The 22,147-nt window shown below is 42.5% G+C and overlaps 1 protein-coding gene across 1 annotated transcript in view; it reads left to right on the top strand.

Annotated features, from left to right (window-relative positions):
* Positions 1 to 22,147, top strand: part of znf536 (zinc finger protein 536) — a 199,025-nt gene that overhangs the window by 57,561 nt on the left and 119,317 nt on the right. The window lies entirely within an intron of this gene.

Here is a 22,147-nt window from a genome sequence, read left to right as displayed (position 1 = left end):
AAAGGAAATAGCTGGCCCTCGTTGTTGCCTAGTTATGGGACTGGAGGTCACATTGTGTAGTCCCCCTCCCGTGACACACACACACACACACACACACACACACACACCCATACAAGCCAGATCAAGTGTAATCGTCTAATGTGAGACTTCCCTGATGGCCTCAACGCTTGACAGTGATGCCCTCAAGTCTCAGAGAAAACTCTGTAACTGGAGAACAATTGCTTCTGTCTGTCTTGAGTAACTGGATCACCACGCCATCCTCCCTGCCCACAGGCACACACACACACACACACGCACATGCACGCGTACACACAAACATACAGTCATTCCTGCTTATTGATACTCACAAACATCCATAATCTCCTACAAAGACACGCATGCAAACCCATAGACAGGGAGATACCCACATAGGAAGAACCAGCCTGTGTGTGTGTGTGTGTGACATTAGGTGTGTTTGAGGTGCACTGGGGGGTGGCGGGGAGGGTGCCGCGTTCTCCTCCAGTCGTCGGCGGGGCGTGGTGGCGGCAGCCTAGGTAAATGGATCTTATTTAGCGGAGCGTCAACACGTGTAAGGGGGCTTACGGCTCATTACTCTGGGCTCCCGCTCCTCTGTTCGCCCACTGATGGATGGCAAGTGCAGCTGGGAGGAGGTGCAGGTGGGGGTCGGGAGAAGGAGAGAGCGGGATGGACATCGACCGTTCCCTCCTTCCTGCCTCCCTCCCTTGCTCCATCCATCTGTATTTGCCATCTTGCTTTCACACTTCCTGCCCTGACCTCTTGCTTTGAATGTGATTATCGTTGCTATATGTAACTGACACACATGCTTTATTGTGGCCAACACATGCCAGCTCCTTCACACAAATTAACAGGGAAAACACACCAGGTCGCGCTGTTTGGACGACGTTTCTAATTTTTGAATTTGGAATAATTTTTTGACTGTCTTGTGAGTCTGCATGAGTGTGTGCGTATTTTTCGGTGTGTGTTTTCATCCCTGCGGTCAGATTGTTTTCCTTTCTACCCCATCATGCATTTCATTTGTTGCCAGGCACCAACTTTGTTGGTAAAATGGTTCAGATTAATCAGTTTTACCAAAGCAGTGAACAACAAAGCATTGAATGCCACAGTTCACAATAGACACAGTGATGTTTTGACACACTGTCAGGACTTGCTGGTACCTGAACACAACAGAGCCGTCATTTTAACGTTGGTGACGTCTGTTCTTTTGCTTTTATGACAATTTATGACACATCAAGGTTTTCATGATGAGCCTGCAGTTGCTTATATGGATTTCAAGCCAGAGTTTAAGGTTTTAGCTCTCTCTTTTTATTTATATGTATATATGCCTATATGCCTAACCCTAACCCTAACTCCAACATGGGCAGTGACACCAGTCACTGTTTAGTCAGTTTAGTCACCTAAACCTGCCTGTCTTTGAACTGGGGTTGAAGCTGGAAGAAATATACCCAGACTTGATGTTAACAAACAAATTGCACCCAGAAAGGAACCAGCTTCGAACCTTTTGGCTGTGAGGCGACGGTCAACCACTGCACCCCTTTGCCATCTCACATTTTTCTTGCATATGTAAGGAGCATTCCCCAATTCATATACTAGCTGGCAGTTTTGTTCATCCCTCTATTTGTCTTGTCCAGTTGCTGGCTGTGATTGGACGAGGCTAATGTGTGTGTTAGGTTTTAAAATGATCTGTTGGCCAACCCTAATTTTTTACATTTTTATAAAAAAGACAAAAGGAAAAAAAAAACCCAAAACACACCACAAACTGAAAGCAAGTCCACAAAATAAGTCGTATGAACTGCATGTACATTACACCAGACCTCCCGATAGAGAAGTGATCCACTTTCCCCAAAACTATGAGATCCAGCTGACGGGAAAAGGAAACATTTAGCAGTACTGACAGAGCACAGGCAACTTTTTCTCCTGTTATTCTTCTTTCTAAGTATAATTTTGTCCAAACACACCGATGTGTATCAATGGTACATGAAACTTTTACTCTCCGTACCTGTTACTCCTCAGAGTTTTGGGATTGCGGGGGCTGCGTGGCTCAGTGAGTGGTAAACTGTGGGTAAAGCCCACTGCTCTCACTTCAAACCCAGTCCTCTGTCTGTGGTGAACTTTTAAACCCTTACATTAGCTCCCTGACACTTAATTGTTACCAGCACACAAACCTGCGATGTAATCATCTGAGCCATGACATACAGCCACCACACACACTCACACATGTACTGTATGCTGCTTCCAAAGCACTGAGTCAAGTCCCTCTCTCTTAAACTTGTAGAGCATTCCTCTCATTTATGGAAGCAGGGCCCTCCTAGTGAAGCGCTTAATTGGGTGCAGATTGCTCTTTAACCTCAGGGTTACACCACACACATAAACGTGCGCGCACGCACGCGCACGCACGCTCACCACTTGTGCAGACTGTTAACGTCTTAAGGGAAATGGAGTGTGGTTTTTACAACTCATTCGGGAGGTCAAAGGTCGGCAGATTTGTAACAGACAATCCCTAAGGTTCTGTCAGTCAAGACTAAGATGCCAAACATGCACAGACACGCACACACGCACACACACACACACACACACATATATTTGGATTCTTTGCTATGTCTTTTCCTCAATTTTAAACCGCTTGCATATAGACAAGTTTATTGGCTCATCAGGATCAGACTTTAGATAGAACTTTAGATTTAAAGCAGTTTTTGGTTTTCCCAATCACAACTGATCATTTGGCCCAAACGCGTCAGTCCCAGACAAGCTGACCACTTTAAACCTCTACCTGACCGAGATGGATCAGTCCTGGAGCTTATAAAAACTGTGGCCGCTTTTGTGCTTCATATTGCTTTGATATAGCATTACATTGACTTTGTGTAATAACATCATGATGGTTGACACTTATGAGACAGGTCTAAATTCAACTTAAATCTTTTTTGCATTTTTGTTTTGTGCTAGTGCATGTGTGGTTGTGCAAGCCTCCTCACTTAGGTAATTAGATCACAGTGTGTTCCAGTTTTATCCCAGAACACGTACTCTCTGGAACTTAGTGTTGATATCATGATGTAGAAAAAGTAAGAGGGAGAGAGTGAAATGAAAGGGGGAGTCAAAATGAACTTTCTTGTCATTCACAGTATAAAAAAAGGAGCCAGGAAGAGTAACACTGTGCTCCATGCGGATGATTGATGTGAGTGGGGGGAACTAGGACGTAACAAATAGCAGCACAATGTCATAATAGATTTTGGACAAATAGACATTTGCAACACTCAGCTTACTCCGCTTCATGAGAGTAGTGTTGACACTGAAACTGGTAACGTGAAGCAGTGAGGTTAATATGAATATACGTGTAAATATTTATATGTGCTACAAAAATTTTTCGAACACACAATTTACAGCATGGTTGAACGGCTGCAAAGAAAAAGATGTAAGAATCATTTTTTAAAAAGGAAGAAAGGACCCCAGGAGTGACTCAGTAACGCCCGCCAGTCCCTCCATTGTACAGGCTTATGAATGATTAAGCTACTGTAGCAACAAGGGCAGATCATATTACAGACGCCATTTTGTTAGTTCCCCCTGCAATCTTTCATATCTCCACCAGTTTTTTTTTTTTTTTTTTTTTTTTACCAGATTTATTCCAAACAGGATGATGGTGGAGTGTATATTTGTGTGTCTGTCTGTGCGTCTCTGTGTGTGTGCAGCCAGGGTGGCATGCTCAGAGTTAATGCCACAAATTGTTGTTAGATGCAGGTCCCCCCCTACCATGCGTTTTGGACAGGAAGGCAACGTGATTGGCTTTGTTCAGTCTTCCTGGCAGCCGACACCAGCTGACATCTGTTCCCTCCTAACCACTCAGACTTATCTCCATCAGGGAACATGCGCACACGCACGCACGCACACACGCACACACACACACACACATGCATACATACAGACAGGCGCACAACAGAACAGACGTGCACATACTGATTCACACAGTCTCGCACACACAGCCATACTCATGCTTGTGGAAAAAAGGGCACATTCACTTTAGATGTACACACACACACACACACACACACTAGTCTCACTTTTATATGTTGCTTTTTAAAAGTTAGAAAGCAGCAAATCAAAGGATTTGCATTTATCAAATGCTTAAAAACACAATGAACAGATTGCTAATTCAGACAAAGTATGGGCTATACACACAAACATTGTAAGTACAGTGTACGTATACGCAATACATTCTCATATGTACTAAATCTTATTGTATTGAAATGATGGAGGGAAAATAGCTTGTTAAGAAAAAAGTAGAAAAAGCCGATTTGCTTATGCATTCAGAGCTGATTGTGGCGGCATTGCAAATCTTATTGCATTGCTAATTTATATTATTGGCGGCTGAGTTGCTGGAACGGAGGCCTGGGCGTATATCTTAGACATGTGGAATCTGAAGGCAGAGTGGCACAAACACTCTCTGGGTAGACGGATAAAGAATTTCAGTCAGTTTTGCCTCTCTTAAGCAAATAACCGTCTGCAAAACTGGCCGGTGAATAAGAGACCGCCTTTCTTTTCCTCTGAGATGAGAGGATGAAAAAAAAAAAAAAAAAAATTGAAGATGAAGAAGAAGAAAGCGCGGTTGGAGAAAAAAGGACAGAGGTCTGTGAGTGAGAGGGGGAGGAGGATGTTTGAAATTAGCCCTCCAACCTGGGGTCCTGGGAAATGAACGTGACATGTCCAGATTTGGTGTTTTTGTTGCAATTACAAGAAAACACCAGATGAATTCTTTGCAAGCCATGTGTGCTGGTTGTGTATGTATGAGTGTTCGTGCGTGTGTGTGTCTGTGTATGGTGAGTGCGTACGCATATGGACGTGTTTGCATGCTTGTGTGTGTGTTGTGAGAGCAGGTGGCGGGCATATTTGAAGATGACAGTAGGGGTCTGACCCATGCCAGGCCCAATAAAGCAGCCGTGTGATGGAGCTTATGTGACACACTATCCCTGGGGCTCTGAGGTTTCTCCCTTCCTCGCACACGTGTGCAACACACACAAACTCATAGCGCCTCATTTCCTTTGTGCCACTCTCCATCAGATAGTGAGATCTGCGCGTGCGAGGACCCGTGTGTGGTCTAATGACGAAACACCTCAGCACTGGCACCAATTGATTCAAGTTGTCACCTCTGCATTTCGCACACTGGCTCTCGTTTCCACGTGCAATAGCCACCTACATCTGTTTTGAAATGTTTTGAACGCTGCTTACACTCCTGAAGTTGAGGTGAATCATTTGGAGTCAACCCACCCTGTCTTGTGCGTCACACCAAATGAGAAAAACCACAGCAGAGTACACAAAAGACTTGCATGCACAGTCATACGATAATGAAATTTGAAAACACTGTCTCTTCGAAGTTTAACCCTTTTAGGCTTGCCATATTCCAAATCAGCACAACCTGACAAAACTCACTGACATTGACATTTTCATTATTTTCTTGATAAACAAAACTGTAAACAACAATTACCAAAGAAAAGCCCAACACAAAAAATTCCATGCATGTGTTTGTGTTGTTTTAGAGCTGATCTGAAGTTTTATATCTTTAGCTGATCATTCTTTTGAGCACAAACCATGAAAAATCTGCCTCGAACGGTCTAAATATCTTATTGTCTATGTCTTCCTGTCTTTGTGTCATTAAAATTAACAGAATTGATCCCATTTAATATGTCTACACAATCAGCTGACTGCAAGACCTCTGAATGAGACACTGACTGGCTGTGACGTCATCCACCAGAACCAAAAGCAGTGATGTGTTAAAATTATCAGTTCATATACAGGAGCAGCGATGCTCCAGTCGAAGGGTCAGACTGAGCCAAAGCTTACATGACTTTGTTCCCAAGTGTATAGATGGAGGAAACCAAAAAGCACTGAATCGTGTCAGAATCTCAGGTGCAGGCAAAAAAAAATAAAAAGCCAAAAAACAGCTGAAGTGATAAGTGATAAAGCTCTAAAGACAGGGCTAACCTGATTCTGCAGTTCAGAAATCATGCTAATGATGCTAACCCTAACCTTAACCGTCATCTTAATCCCATGATTGAAAGAACCCCCAAGCAAATAGGCAACGCGTTCATGTTCATGTCTGCTCTCTAACCTTTTCTAGTGTGCTCTGTTTTCAACTTAGAAGCTGTGAAAAATGTCCTTTTAATTCCTAACCTTTGCTGAAAAGCGCCTGAGTTCAGGTGAGTGCCTGAAAGACACTCACCTGAACTGAGAGAAGTGAAACAGGCTTAGGAAGAGGCCTCCTCTGAGTGGTGCACATACTGTCTGCGAATGCAGCCATAAGGCGATCATGAAGACGGGAAAGCAGAGTGGTTCCATCATAGATCACCTTGACAGTAATGCTGTGAGGCAGACGCAACTGTGGCTGAGACAGAGAAGAAAACAGGTTGGATGTTACCTGTCAGACAGACAAAAATCCATCTCATGACTGGTACACTCTATCTGAAGCGATGCCTTGCCGTGCCGTTGAGACACTGCAACAAACTAAGGGCTGACCTGTTTTGGGTTGTGCAATAAAAAAGACAGACCCTGACACCTTCAGGTGGATGAGCTTGTGAGTCTTATAAAAGACATGTCCATGCTCTTATCTGTAAGGATAGAAAACAAAAATTCCTGCTTTCACCGCCCTTCTCATGGTGACCAATGACCTGCCATGGCTGCTGATGCTGGGATGTGTGCAGCCCTTTCTCATCTGGACCTGAGTGCTGAGACAGTTTAGTTGGAATCACTGGGTTGGGACATCTGGTACGGCTTTTGAGCTCCTGATGGCGGTGTCCCTCAAGAGACAGTTTCAGGACCTATTTTATTTTCTCTCAGTGATTCCCCAGTGGCATATTAATCATAGGCATGGTATTTCTTTTTGTTGTTATGCCAATGACATGCAGATGTACTTGCCTTTTAGATCCTGGCAGGCTGAGTTCAATACATGATGTCAGCGCGTGCTCAGCTCAGCCAACAGACTTTTACCAATGTCTTAGAGAGCTCAATGTTTTAGAAGTGACTTTAAGATCTTATTGTTGACTCTTTAGACTCTTTATGGACTCTCTCCGTTGCTCTATAGATCCTTGGGCCTCGGCCTTTTATCTGTTTTCAGTCAGAGCCCTGAAGCTGTGGAGCGAGTTGCCCGTGGAAATCAGGTCAGCAGGAAAAAATGACCTCTTTTACGTCTCTTCTTAAAACATACTTTTATTATCAAAGAGCTTTCATCGATTTGACTTTATATTTATCAGTTCATTGATTTATATTCTTTCTTTTCTTTCTTCAAATGCTCTTTTACTCTGATGGACTGAGATCGAGAGAGCTGAGAACTGCTTTAGCATCCGGAGCACGTTTAATCCGATGTCAGTAAACTGCATCATGTCCAGTACATTCATGTGCTGAGCAGGGACTTCTCAGGGTAGAAAGGTGAGGGAGAAACTACTCATTGCTGCTCAGGAGATGTCGTTACTAAAACAGGATGTCCACATCAGCCCTTATACCTTTAAAATTCTGGTCCTCATAAAATACTGTACATGTCCAGTTAAATGTCACACATTTTAAACTTTAACTCAAAATCTAATAGTTTCTTCACATTTCAACGCAAAAAGAAGAAAAAAAAACAAAACAGAAGCAATACTTTGTGCTAGCAGTTTCATAATATATCTAATATGTTTTGTTCGAAATTTTAATGTAAGTGTTTTGTTTCAGCTGTTCCTCATTCCTCAGGTCACAAATTCAATAAATAATTTGATAGAAACTGAAGTCATATCTCAGATTTGGTGTCTAAGTAAGGACCTCTTGTTTTCTATTTTACTTTAGCTTTGCCATTTCCAGGAATTATCTTTTTTGGCCGGTGGATCTGTTTTTCCTTTCAAAATTACTCAAACTCATACTTACTCATACTTCAAGTAAATAAGGTCTTGTGTGCGGAGAAGAATGGATCCTTCCAGAAGGTGCAAGGCGCTATAGGCCTTGAAGACAAGTTTTTTTTCTGCGGATTTGGCCTTTGAGTTGGCTTCCAGTCACTCCTCATTTCATTTGCTGCCACAATAAACCAAAGTGAAAACAAATGACCTGACGTAGTGCAACAGTGCAACTTGGTGGAAAACAAGACCTGCAAGATAACATCAAGTTGACTGAATGACTATTTGCAATGTGCATGCACGCAAACAGTTGCGATGTTGCGATGATCCATTTCCTCATTCTGCTTTTTTTTTTTTTTTTTGACACATGGATGATACCATACCTGCAGCTCCAGTGGTGTTGACAGCTGGGTCTGATTCTTCCAGCATTATCTGTGTTCATGTGTTGTGTCCTCTGCTGCTGTTTGTATGGTTGGATGCTGAAGAGGGAGTATCAAACTCTTTCAGGTTTTCTATTTAATCTCAGCTAAAGTCACAAGCTGCGCATCAGTCCATGGATGTGGGAGACCACATTGTGGATTTACTATTTGTCTCGGGGCCTCTCCAGAGAAGGAACATAATGTGGAAGAAGAAAAGTCAAGTTGGCCACATTTTCTGAGGGTGTGAGTGTAATGTAGTTAAATTTGGGGTGGGGGGGGGGGGGTTAGAGCTGGCTACAGCCAAACTAAAAGCTTTGATTATGTGACGAGGGAAGGAATAAAATCAGAGTATTCCATATAAAAATGACAATCATTGTTCTTGATAAGATGAAAGACCAAAGCTGTCTGGTTACATGACACATAACTACATCTAGGCATCACAAAGATAAAGAGACAAAAAGAGCAGCAGCCAAAAACAGTCTGCGATATTTGAGCATCAGTTCAGTTCAGAGGAACTGCTGCATTTCTGATTGCTGCAAACACACATCTCTGACAAGTTCTGCGTTGTCTTTGCCGATCTGCTGGTTTACAACTTTTAAATAAGAACATTGGTGTTGCACTAATTGGCACACGAAGCTAGAGAAATACAGATAAGACACTTCAAGCTTTGCTTTTATTATTTCCTGTCTTGCAAAGTTTCTCTTCCCCACTTCCTTTTTTTTGTCTGTTGAGTAGAATAATCATTTAAGTGTAAATTCTATTATATATGGTTTTCTTTTCTGACATTTCGTTTACAGTATCTTTAAAGTTATACTAACATCTCTCATGCTTTTATTCCTCACTTCTTTTTCCATGGGGATTACCTGTTCTGAGTGTATACGGACTCAGTCACTGGTCGGTGGCCTCTTACTAAAAGTATTTGTCCTTTTACTTTTTAATATGACAAAATCACAATTCAATCTTAGCTGACGTCACGTAAAAGTGTTTGTGTGGGGAAAAAAGTGAGACTCACACTTTTTAACGTCTGAAAAAAAAAGCTCAAGGTGATTGTCTATCGGTCCCTCTCCCCCTCAAAGCTGTCTGTGAAAAAGTGTGAACTAGCAAGTGTCCAGCAGCTTGCAACACAAAGGGCCATCTACACGTTATTCAAGAGAAGTAGTGGAGTCTGGCCAGGCATTGCCGTTAAAAAGAGCAAAAGGGGGTGGGGGGGGTGGGCTGGGGGGTTGAATGAGCCACGGTGTATTGTGATTTGCCATTTATAATTGGCCTGCAATAGTAGATGGTGGCTGGCAAAGACTTTTTTTTTTTTTTTTTTTTTTTCGACACAATCTGTGCCTGCGGTCGGGGCGATGCATTGCTAATAACAGAAAACCAGAGTGGTGTGGAAGCACAACAGTGCCTGGTGGCTCCGAGGCCAGAACTCACAAATATGTTCACAATCAGATTTCAGATGATGTAAAGTGGTAATGGATCATAAAATTATGGTCAATTTTTTACAATTTATTTTTATTTTCAGAAGTGAAAGTATTGTCAGCCAATGTCATGTTGGACAACAAGGAGAAAAAATGCTTTTCCAGGGACTCTGTGCTGTGTGCTCGACACGGTCACACCCACACTGGTAGATTCACTTAAAAAATATTACAGCGCTTGGTGGGAAAGGGGGGGCTGAAGGTCAGAGAGGACAGAAACAACATGCAGAGCTTTTTTAAAACAGAGAACTTATACAATTGTGGTCACTCATACACAGTTTGTTACAGAGAAGAGGACAGTTCAACACAATGGAAAAACCACAATAGACCACTGATACAAGAAGCAGCTGGCAGGGGCAGAAAGAGCAGCAGCACTACCAAGATTTTCTGTATTGTATTTATTGAATATCTAAAAGAAAAGTAGACAAGAGTAGACTCTCACACATTTTGAAATAGACCTGACTCACCGGACAGCATCATCTCACCATTGGAAAGAGGGATATGAGCCAGTGTGGCGTAAAGGCAGGGGGCGGAGTCACTTCCTGCTCACAATGGTCGAAGGACCAAACTCACTTCGCTGTCGTGTCTGAGTTTGGATTTTGGGCAGAATCTGGAGCGTCTTCTGGAAAACCACACAGTGAAGATGTGCAAACCTCAGCAGGAAAGGCCTTTGCGATCGTGGGCTGATAATGAGTCTGCTCTGATCCATTTGGTCACGAGACATATGAACACCCAGATCCAAGACCTCTGAAAATAGTGTAATCTGGACCCCGCCTGACTCATACGGAAGGTTGTTTATTGGTTATTGTGGTGCTAAGATCTCTAGCTGGGGGTGTATCACATTATAGCATCAATAGGGTGGTATTGGGCGGTATCTGTTTCGTACTTTTGTAAGCCCCCACCCCACCAGCTTTTTTCCCACTCTTTCAGTTTGGAGAATCAAATCGACAAGCTTTGACAAAACCTCTGGTCTAATCTCCAGATTACCCTCCCAAACCCACACTGATACTTACCACCACCCAAACACACACACACTGCAGGGGAGGGAACGCTCAGGCAGGCAGAATAGGGCCCAGATGCCCAGCTATGGATAAGGCTTTTTTTTTTTTTAGAGCCCCACCATCACGTCACCCCCCCCCGCCCCCCCTTCCCGATGCCTTCTCCATAAACAATGAAAAGTTAATGAAGAGGTAACTTAATGATGTAATGAATATGGCAGATCCCAAGGTCAAAGCTGGCTACAGTCTGGAGATGGGCACAAGACGGGGGCCAGGTGATAACACTTGGTTTTAAAGCCTTCCCATCGTTCCCTCTCTCTCTGTGTCACACACACTTACTCACAATCACGGACATACACTTTCAGTGTGCGTGTTGATGCTGATATTGTTAGTCACCTGGTGTTGACAGAACAATCCGTGGTTTTGAACCGTCTGCAGAAATATGCTTTGTTGCTCACATCTGTGCATCAATGTGGGTGTTTGTGTGTGTGTGTGTGTGTGTGTGTTTAGGAACGAAGGGATAACGGTGTTTGAAGTGCTGTGAGTACTAAGAGTAGAGGGGTGTTTATGCATGTTTTTAAGATTTTGTGTGCTTTAGCAGCTGTGTGTGTTTATGCCTTTTAGATTCTTTTTTCTTAATGTGTAAAACAATAACAGTGTGTGTGTGTTTGGCAGTACAGGGACTTGTTCTGATGCTGGAGCTGGTGATTAAAAATTGAAAACGTCTGAATGACACAGTAGATGATTTGGCATAGGCAGGTACGATCAATAGAACTCTGGTGAATGGCCACTACCCTCACTTGTTGTGCTGCAGGGCGCCTGGCAATGTGTCTGCATGTACTTGTGTGTGTGTGTGTGCGCGCCTGTGCGTAAGGTAGCGAGAGTGCGTGTTTAGGGGGGATGTGTACACTCTGACTTTGAATAGTCAGCAAACCAATTATACTTTAAAAAAGACTTTATTTTCGCAGTACTTCTACCTCTGGTGCGTTTTTGACGTGTGGCTATTAAAAAAAATAAAAATGCTGCCCCAATGCAACAGATTAAACAGGAGAGGAAGCTCATGAGTCAAATCAAAAGAAGTTACTGTGACAGTGCACAGCTGAAGAAAAGATGACAAGTAAGGAAGGAGAGGAGATAAGAGTTCTCAGTGTACAGCTCATCCGGCAGCTAGGTGCTCTCCATCTTCGATCTGTTTGTCCTCCGCTGGGCTAAAGAAGTGCCTACGCCTCACTTTATCCCCTTATAGCCTCTCACACCAAAACATATGGGAGAGGGGAGGAGGAGCATGACGAGGCTGAGAAAAGGCTGAGGAGGATACAGAGGGAGGAAAGGAAGGGAGAGGAAACAGAGGACAGAAAAGGAAGAAATGTGGATGGAGGGGGTGAACCAGGCAGAGGAAAGGAGATAAAGTGCACCAACACAATCGATCAGCAGACTAGCTAACTAGCCTGGCTGACTTACAGTAGATGGGCTTCACAGCATTACCTAGCTCCCATTATCCTTTGTAACACAGTCTTTAACTTGTCTTCAGTCTGCTGTCTTTACCTCCACTCTAGGTATCATTTCTTCCTCCCCAACAGCTCTACTAAGAACAATAACGCTTAACTCATTTTTCATCTGCTCACTGACCCTGATCCGTCTGGTCAGAGGCTGTGTTTAAATAAAGTCTTGGCAATTACACGTCACGTGGAGTTAAACCAGTGGATGTACCTTTCTCACACTAATCCACAGGGAAAGTAAGAAGGTTCTCTCATATGTGTTTATCATTGTGATAAAACTGCACCTTGTTGTGCAGGCACTCTTTTTGTTTGTGTCTTTGTGGGTATGTTCACGCAAAAATCATTTCCTAAATAATTCCTGATGAGGCTAAAAGGCCATTTTATAACGATTTCCCCAGGTTGGTGTGTACGTGATGGAGACCTGCCATATAAAGCTTTGGCTAACAGTGCGGACTTTGTTCATTAAGACCAATCATTTAGGAGTTCTCATTGGCAAAAATGGGCACTTTTAAACTCCTTCAGGCCTTTCAGCCTGTTTAAGGACATTACAGGCTGAAAAATTAGCCACTAGCCAGCACTGAAAAGTAATTACCAGTGTAAACATACCACCAAGCATGTTTACCATAAACCATAACTGGGGCTAGCATGGGGCTGTGGGCCATGCTAACTTTGCTCCCACCACCTGTAGAGATTCAGAGAAACAAGGACTAGTGTAAAACAGCTTATATCAGGGCAATCATACGGCCCTCCAAATAAACACAGCTTTGACATGAATCACTCCAAATGTTTGTCTCAGAATCTGAATGAAAATAAACATAAACTACATGGGGATCTACATCTGTGGCAGTTTGTCGACAGCTGACCTAATCACCTTGCATATTCATCCACCCATATTAATTTGTTTACACGTGCGGGAACGACTTTCACAGCCGTTACACTGTCACCGTAGCGGCGTTGTGTTACAGATGAACGAGTTATTTTGGTCGAACTTATTTATCCGAACCGGGGTAAAAAGGACAGGGGAGCTAAATTAAAAAGCCACAAATGAAACAGCACCATCCTGAAGGGTACTAGAGATCTGAGAAGGAAAACCTCAGCTGCCTTTGAGACCTTTCATTATTTTCATGGTGGACTGTGTGAGGCGTCAGAATATGTGTGTCCATCTAGCAATAAATGCTAACATCTGGTTTTATTCCTGGACCCATAATGGGCTGGAATTAGAAAGGTAGCTGGGAGAAAAAAAAGTTACAATACTGTTTAATAATTGTTCCCAGCTGAAAAGATATCAGTGAAATAAAAGGAACATGTCATTTTAGATTAGTGTTGTAGGTGATAAGGTCCCCTGACACGCTGAACACAAAGTACAATATATAGTTAGCATAATGGCAAATTGTTTGCTTCCCCTAATTTTCCACTGCTCCACGGCGGTGGCTGGAAGTAATGGAATGGCACATCGAGTCACATGTAAACAAGGAGGCTTTAATATTGGCCTTAAATGGACGACTAGGTGGGCAGATTTGTTGCCCCAGTTATCAGTCCCTTAATCTCTTGGCTAATTAATCTCAGCAGCTATGCTCCCTGTTTACTTTCAGACTCTGAGACAAGCAATTTAAGTGATTTCTCTAAAAATCATATTCTTTGGAAAGATAAAGGATTCAGCTCTAAACATACAGAGCCACCATAGTAAGTAGATTATGTGAAAAATCCATCCTTTAAATGTTGCTCTTCAACGGGTGATCATTTCAATTGCAATCACTGTTGAACTCCTCAAGAAGGAGGTCATAGGCCAGGGCGAGGCAGTGACCTTTAACCTCCTCAAGTCAGCCGTCAAGGGCTAGTTAGAGAATAAAAGGAGCCCTGAAATTAAGAGGAATTAAGTGACTTTCTAGGATTCACTTAAACTTTCGAAAATCTTTTCAATGTTCCTGCTTAGGCTGCAGTGGTTTTCTACAAATTTAATCTAAAGGTAGACTTAAAAACAGATTTTATCGCCAATAAGTTACATTTGTAGGCAATTATTTTGCATCTGCCAACAATTTGTCCCGTTAATTGTCCAGGATTTACATTCTGCAAAGGTGGTGCAGCTGAAACCACGCTCATGATTATATTCTATAACTTGTGGTGAAAGATGGGAGATATGAATGTCGGTTAACAGAGGACGCATTGTACATCGCAGTTCCTTCCCATGGGGGAATAACATGTGAATATGTTGCATTTGGAATTGTTTGCAGGACCAGTGAAATGTTGCCTGCCCCTCCAGGGTAACTCAGTGATCACTGTCTGTCCGTCAAAAAGGAAATAGTAGCCAAACGTCAGAGGACACAAAAGGCGGGACGAGGCTGTTGTACAGTTTGTTAAAGTGTCAGAAGCAAGTTGTTTGGCCTTCAGTCTTAGAGTCTCTGCTGTGTGTACCTCTATTATAGCAGGTCGTTGTGTGTGGAGCCTTTGTGCCCAAGGCATCACTCCCACTAGCCTTCTATTGAAAGCTATTTGTTGAAGTGTTTTCCGAGGCTCAGCAGGCTGCAGCCGTGCAGCTCTGATCGCTCGCAACCTTTGGCGTGAGTCATTCTCTCCCTGCCGTTCGTCTTCTTCCTGTCAATCTTCTCTGTGTGCTAAAAGCAGAGGATACTAAACTTAGCTGTGATCAATCTGATCTGCTGGACTGCAGGCACTATAATGCATCAGCACCAAAAGGCGCTGTAGATATTATAAGCATGCATGCTCTATTATTATGTGATACCATCAGAATATCTGCTCTGAGTGTTTTCTCAAGGTCATAGAAGAAGATCAGGAATATTTCATCGCCAGCCTGGACTGATTTGAATGTTATATATATTATCAGACTGGCTGTATTTTCATTTCAAGAAGTATTTTATGTGGCTTGAATCTGGTTTTAATGTGCATCTATGGTTTGTGTTTATAAGGGACTAACTAACTAAGAACCTCATAGTGAAGATGTCAGGACTATCATCTGGTTTTAATTTAAATTTGTCTTTTGTCCAATGTCCAACTCTGCAGATGGAGTCACACACGAAGACAAAAAATACATGAAATGCAGCTGCTAATGTGCAGACAGCTTTCACCAGCTTATCAGCTTCCACTTTTAAAACTCTAAACGTAGTTTCTTGTTAACCCAGTTACCAAATTGTTGTTTTTTTTTTGTTTTTTTTTATTTGTGAGAAAGTGTGAAACCATTCGCTCTAGAAGTAGACAATCAAACTCAGCATGCGCAACATGTGGGTTTTGATGGGACACTCTCATTGCTCAGCATTGTTAACCCCTGTGAAAAAAACACCTGTGTGTGTGTGCTGAACGCTGCGTGTTAACTCTAGGTCATTTTGACAAAGTGTAAACACACAATCTTCCCCCATCAGATTCCATTAAACTCTGTAAGAACACAAACACACACTCCAAAAAGAAGCCCCCAAGCAGCGGCATTAAACAAGTGCTCTCATTTGGACATAAATAGAGTGATCTTACTCTCATAAATCATGCTGAGATTGTACATTTGGCCCAGGCGAAGGCTTCAGGTTCACACAAACCTTCTGTAAACAGGTTCCCTCTCAGCCCGGCGCAACTTCTGTATGAGTCAGTAGAAGTGTGTGTGTGTGTGTGTGTGTGTGTGTGTGTGTGCATGCAAGGTTACTGGGCTTGATCCTTTTTAAAAAAGAGTCTTGCTGTAATCAAAAACAATAACCGCTCAAAGCATAAACTCTTCCAAAGCTGCCCCCCTTCCACCACCTCCTCCTTCTACACATTCCCCCACCCTCCCCTTGATGTATGAAATAATATTCTGTGTGTGGGCCCTGGCCGAATGCTGAGAATGCAAACATTTCACAATAAACTTGTTTAAATAAAGTCCTTGGCATAGATGGCTGGGAGATAAAGGACATGCTGCGTTAATTACAAGCGCCCGTTAAAATAAACCGCTGATATAAAATATGACTCTCGCTCTCTCTCCTGCTCGCTCCCTTTCCCATACTCTGGGATTTGAACCTATAAAATGTTACCGAGGTGTGCACTTCACATGTGTTGTTTGGAGACCAAACACACAACAGCGGCTCTTCTGGTTGGAGATTTTTAAGAAAGATACAAAGAAACTGAAAGAGGGGAACGGGAGGAAGGTGGGGTGGGTTAAGATCCACAAAAAAAAACAAAACAAAAAAAAAAAACAACAGAGCTCTACAATCAACAAAGAAAGTAGTGTTTACTCTGCATTTAAAGACTTATGAATTCTTCTCATCCCCGCCTTGCCATTGCGTGGCAGTAACTGAAAGGGAAAATAGCCCAGTTAAGCACTCAGTTTATTTTCTTCAAACTCTTGTCTGAAAAGTAATATGCTTTAAAGGCACAGTAAACGTGCTCCCCCTCTGTATGGGTTTAAGACTTTCCCTTACCAAGCAGTATTTGTGTGTGTGTGTGTGTGTGTGTAAGTGAGTAAAGTTACATCGTGAAAAGAGATAGATTATTTTTCCTGAAGGATGGACTTAAGTTTTTGCTCTCTGCTGCTGGGTGGCCCTCTCCTCTTTAGCCATGTTAACATAAGAATAGAGTGGTGGCCGGGGGGGTGAGGGAAGGGAAGGAGGTGGTGGAGGGGAAGGGGGGGGGTCAACCGGGTAGCCGGTTTAAATTATTCTGCGCCTCCGCTGCTGCATAGCAGGAGCTGTTGTTATCCACTTAGAACATCAGACAATTTGTTCCTCTCTCTTTCCTTCTCTCCCTCTCTCAACCCCGTGGGCGTCTTTATTCAGGGCCTTTTGTAACCAGCGTGATGTTAGAACGCCCGTCCAGGCCAGGAACATACCCAGCTCCCCTCCACCTCTCCTTCTGTGATTGCGTTCCACCTCGGACCAGAGTTTAAACTTTTGCTAAGTGAGTGACTTCTGCTGCTTTTGCTGATTTCATCTCAAAGATCTAAATATCAAAACTTAACTCTCCGTGCCGTGGTGACGAGCGCCATGACGCTTGCAGGCCCAGATGAGGAATGTAGTTATGAGATGTTTGTATACATTCAGCCTGTGCCTTGGAAAGCGACGATGGCGGATGAGCACAGCTTAAAGACATCTGGATGCAATGAAATGCCATTTGTCTAAACAATCAAGAGTCTTACCAAAGCCACCCAACGTGTGCTGTGCTTTTAGTACATACTTGTGCAATGTGCTTCAACTGAAACTGTTATTGACAAATATTTCATTGCGACAGCCTCATGAAATCTCATAACATTTTTTTAGCATCATTCCAACTCTGGGCTGTAAACAGAAAGCATTTGTGACTGGTGGGTTCTTGGTGGTGGGGAGGGATTAGATGTGGTCAAGTTCATTCGAAAAGGGAGGGAAGGTGGAAGTAAAGAGAGACTGGATCCATGGTGGCATTTGATTAGAAGTAAGACTGAGACAAATCATTGTGATTGTAATCTAAATACTTAAATTAAATGCTCCCCCTGCATATTAAACAAAGAGAAGAGCAACTTATAACTGCTCATATTTTTGTGGTTGACCACCAGCTTCTGGCCACGGCGCAAACAGAAACGAACTTGTCCTGCACAAAAAAAAAAGGAAAGCGACAATACCAACATTGTCAGGGTGGATTTTTATTTCTTCCTTGGATGCCAGAGACACAAAATCATGAGATAAAAACTCATGCAGAGAATGAGGCATCATGTGTCAAAAGAAATGCCACACCTATAGATTAATCGCCTCCTTAATTCCTTTAAACAAATGGTCCAGGCTGTCATGGCAGCCAGTGTACTGACGTTGCCAATGGGGTGTGTGTGTGTGTGTGTGTGTGTGTGTGCGAATGTGTGATGGAGGTGGCGGTGGAGAAAGGGGGCAGGCAGACATGACTGGGATAATAAGCGTCATGGAATCTAATCAGATTTCTAAGAAGAATTGATTGTTGTGAGGCAGCCGGTGCAGGAGTAGGGTTGACAATAAGCTGAAATTTAAGTCTTAATTTTTATGCTAATCCTCTGGCATCTCTGTGTGATGCAATTTGGTCCAGCAGCCCCTCGACTTTGCGCCGCAGATATGAAATTGTCCCGCGCACAGAGAAAATGTCAGCTTGCCAGACCCTGAAAGCTTGTAATTTATTAGGTATGTTTCTATTAGTATGTGTCACAGTTGTTAGAGAGCCACATGCGCAGGCAGGCAGCCACACCACCTCATTCTCTCTCCCTCCCTTGCTCTCTCGTCTTTCCCTCCATCTCATTCTTCCTCCGCCACATAACTTGCCTCATCCCTTTTCTTGCTTCCTTTTCTTTAGCACACACACAGGCGTGCACACGCACATAATGACACACACAGTGCTTGTTCTTAAGATGGTCTCGGCTCAGTGGCTGCTACACTGGGGCCTTAATGTATTATCATATATCGGGTGGTCCTTGCCCCCTGGACAAAAGGCTATTTAATAGAATTTAATGACATTTCCAAAGATTGGCGGTGGCAGTGGTGGTACTGAGGGAAGGGAGATAAAAAAAAAAAAATTAAAACAAAACCAAAAAAAAAAAAACAAGAAAGAAAGGCAGAGGCCCAGATGAAAATAGCATCTGTGTTTTTCATGGCTCACCCATGCAAACATTGCAGTGTAAAATGTGTGACTTTCCCTCCTCCTCCTCCTCCTCCTCTTCTCCGTGTTCCTCTATCTGTGTCTAAAGCTGCAGAACAAAATCTAGTTGGGATGAGGAGGCGGGGGGGGGTTACTGATAGAGCTAAAGATGAATAGACTTTGAAAATCACCTTCTCTCTGGGCCTTGACATACTGCCTAAGGTGTCAAACAGTGGAAGGAACCTCTTCACTTTTACACTCCGTGCCGCAAAGCAAAAATACTCCATTATATTACTTTTGCTCATCAATGGAGGTCACGGAGGCTTGACCCTTAAAATGTCCCAATGTACCCCCTGTATGGTAGCAGCTATTTTCAGCAACAGCTATTCAGCCTATTTACACATTGTACAGTGTTTGTCATTGTAACTAGCAATAGTCTGCCTTTCCCGTGCTGCATTCAAGTTGCATAGGGATTCACAGGAAATCAATAGTGCATATACTGGACATGATACAGAAGATAAAATCCAGGCTTTTTACACCACAGCGTGAAAAACGTTGCCAATTTTACGTTTTAAAAAGAAATCAAGATTATAAGGAAAACATATGAAGTGAATGTAATGCTTGCAAAGTTTAACAATGCCTTTACTGAATTTATTTGTGAAGCAGCCCCCAAAAAGTGAAATCCACATTTCCATCAGCGGAGGTGTCATGCTCTTTGCCATAAAGCTTCATTCAGCAGGTTAAAAAAGTAAAATAATATGTCTGGAACAAGCAAATGGAAAACATTGTCCTCTAAATGTTTTCATATTATTTTGAATGAGGATGTCCAATATGTCCAAAATGAATGTAATTTCTTCATACATGGCGTGCAGTACGAACTCTCTCCCCAGATTCTTAAAAGAAAGGCAAAAAGAATCAACTGGTAACTTTTCCTTATAATCTTGATTTCTTTTTAAAATGTAAAATGCAACATTTTTCACGCTGTGGTGTAAAAACAGGTAATCGAAGTGATTGGTTGAGTCCCCTCTAAAGACCTCACAGAAGGAAGACTGCCCCTGTTTGTATTAAGCACTCATTCAATAATTGGGGCTTATTGTTAGAGAGCAAGACTGAGCCACTCCATTTCATTAGTATTAAAATATTATGACTATTAAAATTATAAATTAGGTCTAATATTTGTGATACTCAACGGCTTGGTAATTTGTGACTGTAATGTTAGCTGGATGGGAAGGTCAGCAATGCTTTTCATTCATTATCCATGTTGCGTTCATTCTTAGGCTTATTTTCTTCAGGAAAGGGGTCAAAAAAAAAAAAAAAAGAAATGGGGAGGGGGGGCAGATACATTTTGATCTTTAAGACCCCATCAGGAAGAAAACTTTAATTGTTTGTATGATATTTTCCAGCAATTCTTGTTTCGGTCCAGAGTAAAACTCAACCTTACTTGTTGAACACAACCAATGTGTCAATTACATTTCCTCCAAAGCACATTTAAACATTTAAAGATGAGAATTACGTGACAGGACTGCCGAGAGCAACCAGTAACCACAGGTCTCACCAAAGGCGCCCTGAGACTTTAAATGTGAGAATATGTGACCTAATATGTGATACAGTACTATGTACAGTACTATTTGATGATAATGCTCTTTTATATTTATTCCCATATTAGAATGTAAGCAGCGTTTTAATATTATTGCTTGGCTTCACTACTTTTGGAAATCCATATACCGTTGACAAGTTTAAACCGAAAGGCTTTCATTTTTCAACTCAACATGTAATTGTCATCTGAAACGTAAATAACTGCAGTAAAACGTTCTAATAGACGTATTGCAATCAAATGCGCAATAAATAAATAAAAATGCTTCACTCGAATATTTGCAAATCCCAACAAAAGACAGCATTTGAGGGCTGCTAGAGAGATTTATTCGGCAAAAGACAGTGTCTTCTGTCTTTCCCAGAATTGAATTCTATTCTACTTTATTTTTAGTCATTTACTCTTTATGTTTAAACACCGCTAACATCGCTGTGCTCCCTGCTCATATATTGAGTGGTACTAGAAAGCCAGTGAAAACCGTACTCAGTGGGCCCAGAAAGCACAGTGAAAGGTTTGGATGCAATTCACATATAGGTCAATTAAATGCAACAACATCTGCTCTCTCCCTACCATTTGCATATAGCATTCATATGTTAATGATGTCCCCTGTTTTTTTTTCCTGCATGTGTGTTTGTGCACATGTGTTTATGTGCGCTATTTGTTTCTCTGTGTGTGTATTTTTTTTTTTTTTTTCTGTACTTCCTCCCCTCCTCCCAGTCTCTTTGTATCACCAAACAAAAAGAGATGCAGAAAATTTGGATTCATACTTCCCTTTAAAAAAAAAAAAAAAAAAAAAGAAACGCAGATACGCCCGTCCTATTTTCACTTCCTCTTGCCTGACGATTAAAGGGGAGGTTAGACAAGTGCCACAGTTGTTCCATTGGCGTGCCCCTGATTTCGACAAGAAGCCCCTTTAACAGCAGAGAACGCAAGGCCCTATCTCTTCTCCAAGCAGCTTAATGCTTTATAAATCAATGATGACACAGATGGACTAGCGATAATCTATTTAGAATGCCTCACAGCAAATATTGTTGTGCAGATGATTAGACAGACAGTTATTTTAACTCAGACCCCCTAAACCCAATCTTCCGCTTCTCATGATGCTCCTCAGCATTATAGTGGTAATTTGGGATTTGATATTTTTGTTATATGAAGTGAATTTGGCAAAAAGAGAGAGATGTATAAAATGGTAGTAATTAAAAGTGAAATCAAGTTGTTGCAGGATGGTGTGTGCTTGTTTGTCTCCTTGCATGTGTGTGTAGGAGTGAGAGCGTGTGTGTGTGTGTGTGTGTGTGTGTGTGTGTGTGTTGGTGCAGCTTGAGGAACAAAAGACATGGAGAGGTGCTGGTGTCTGCCAAGGCCATAATGATAAGGCATGTTTCTTTAAAGAAGGGGGGAGACAGACCTTTAACAGAATTATATCTCCGGGGTGTGTGTGTGTGTGTGTAGTGTGTATGTATGTGTTAGACAGTCTGGTGACACAAGGGGGGTTAATGGCAATCCAAGATCTCTGCCCCTTTTCATGGTCAATGGGTCTCAATTTGGCGTGCAGAGGGTGGAGAGGAGGAGGAGGATGAGGAAGGGAAGAAGAGGAGGAGTGCAAAAATGAAGTGGAGGTTGTCAGACGTGGCAGCTGCTCGGAGGCCCTGATAAATATAAGCCCTTATTGATCGGTTGAAAATGAAAGATCCCTGAGTGGCGTGCAGTATTTAGCTTCTTGTCTGCCTCACGTCAGCGGTGGCCTTGCCTTGGAGGGATAGATT

The sequence above is a fragment of the Echeneis naucrates genome, chromosome 3, assembly GCF_900963305.1.
Source record: "Echeneis naucrates chromosome 3, fEcheNa1.1, whole genome shotgun sequence".
Classification (NCBI taxonomy): Eukaryota; Metazoa; Chordata; class Actinopteri; order Carangiformes; family Echeneidae; genus Echeneis; species Echeneis naucrates.
This window is presented reverse-complemented; position numbering and strand designations above follow the sequence as displayed.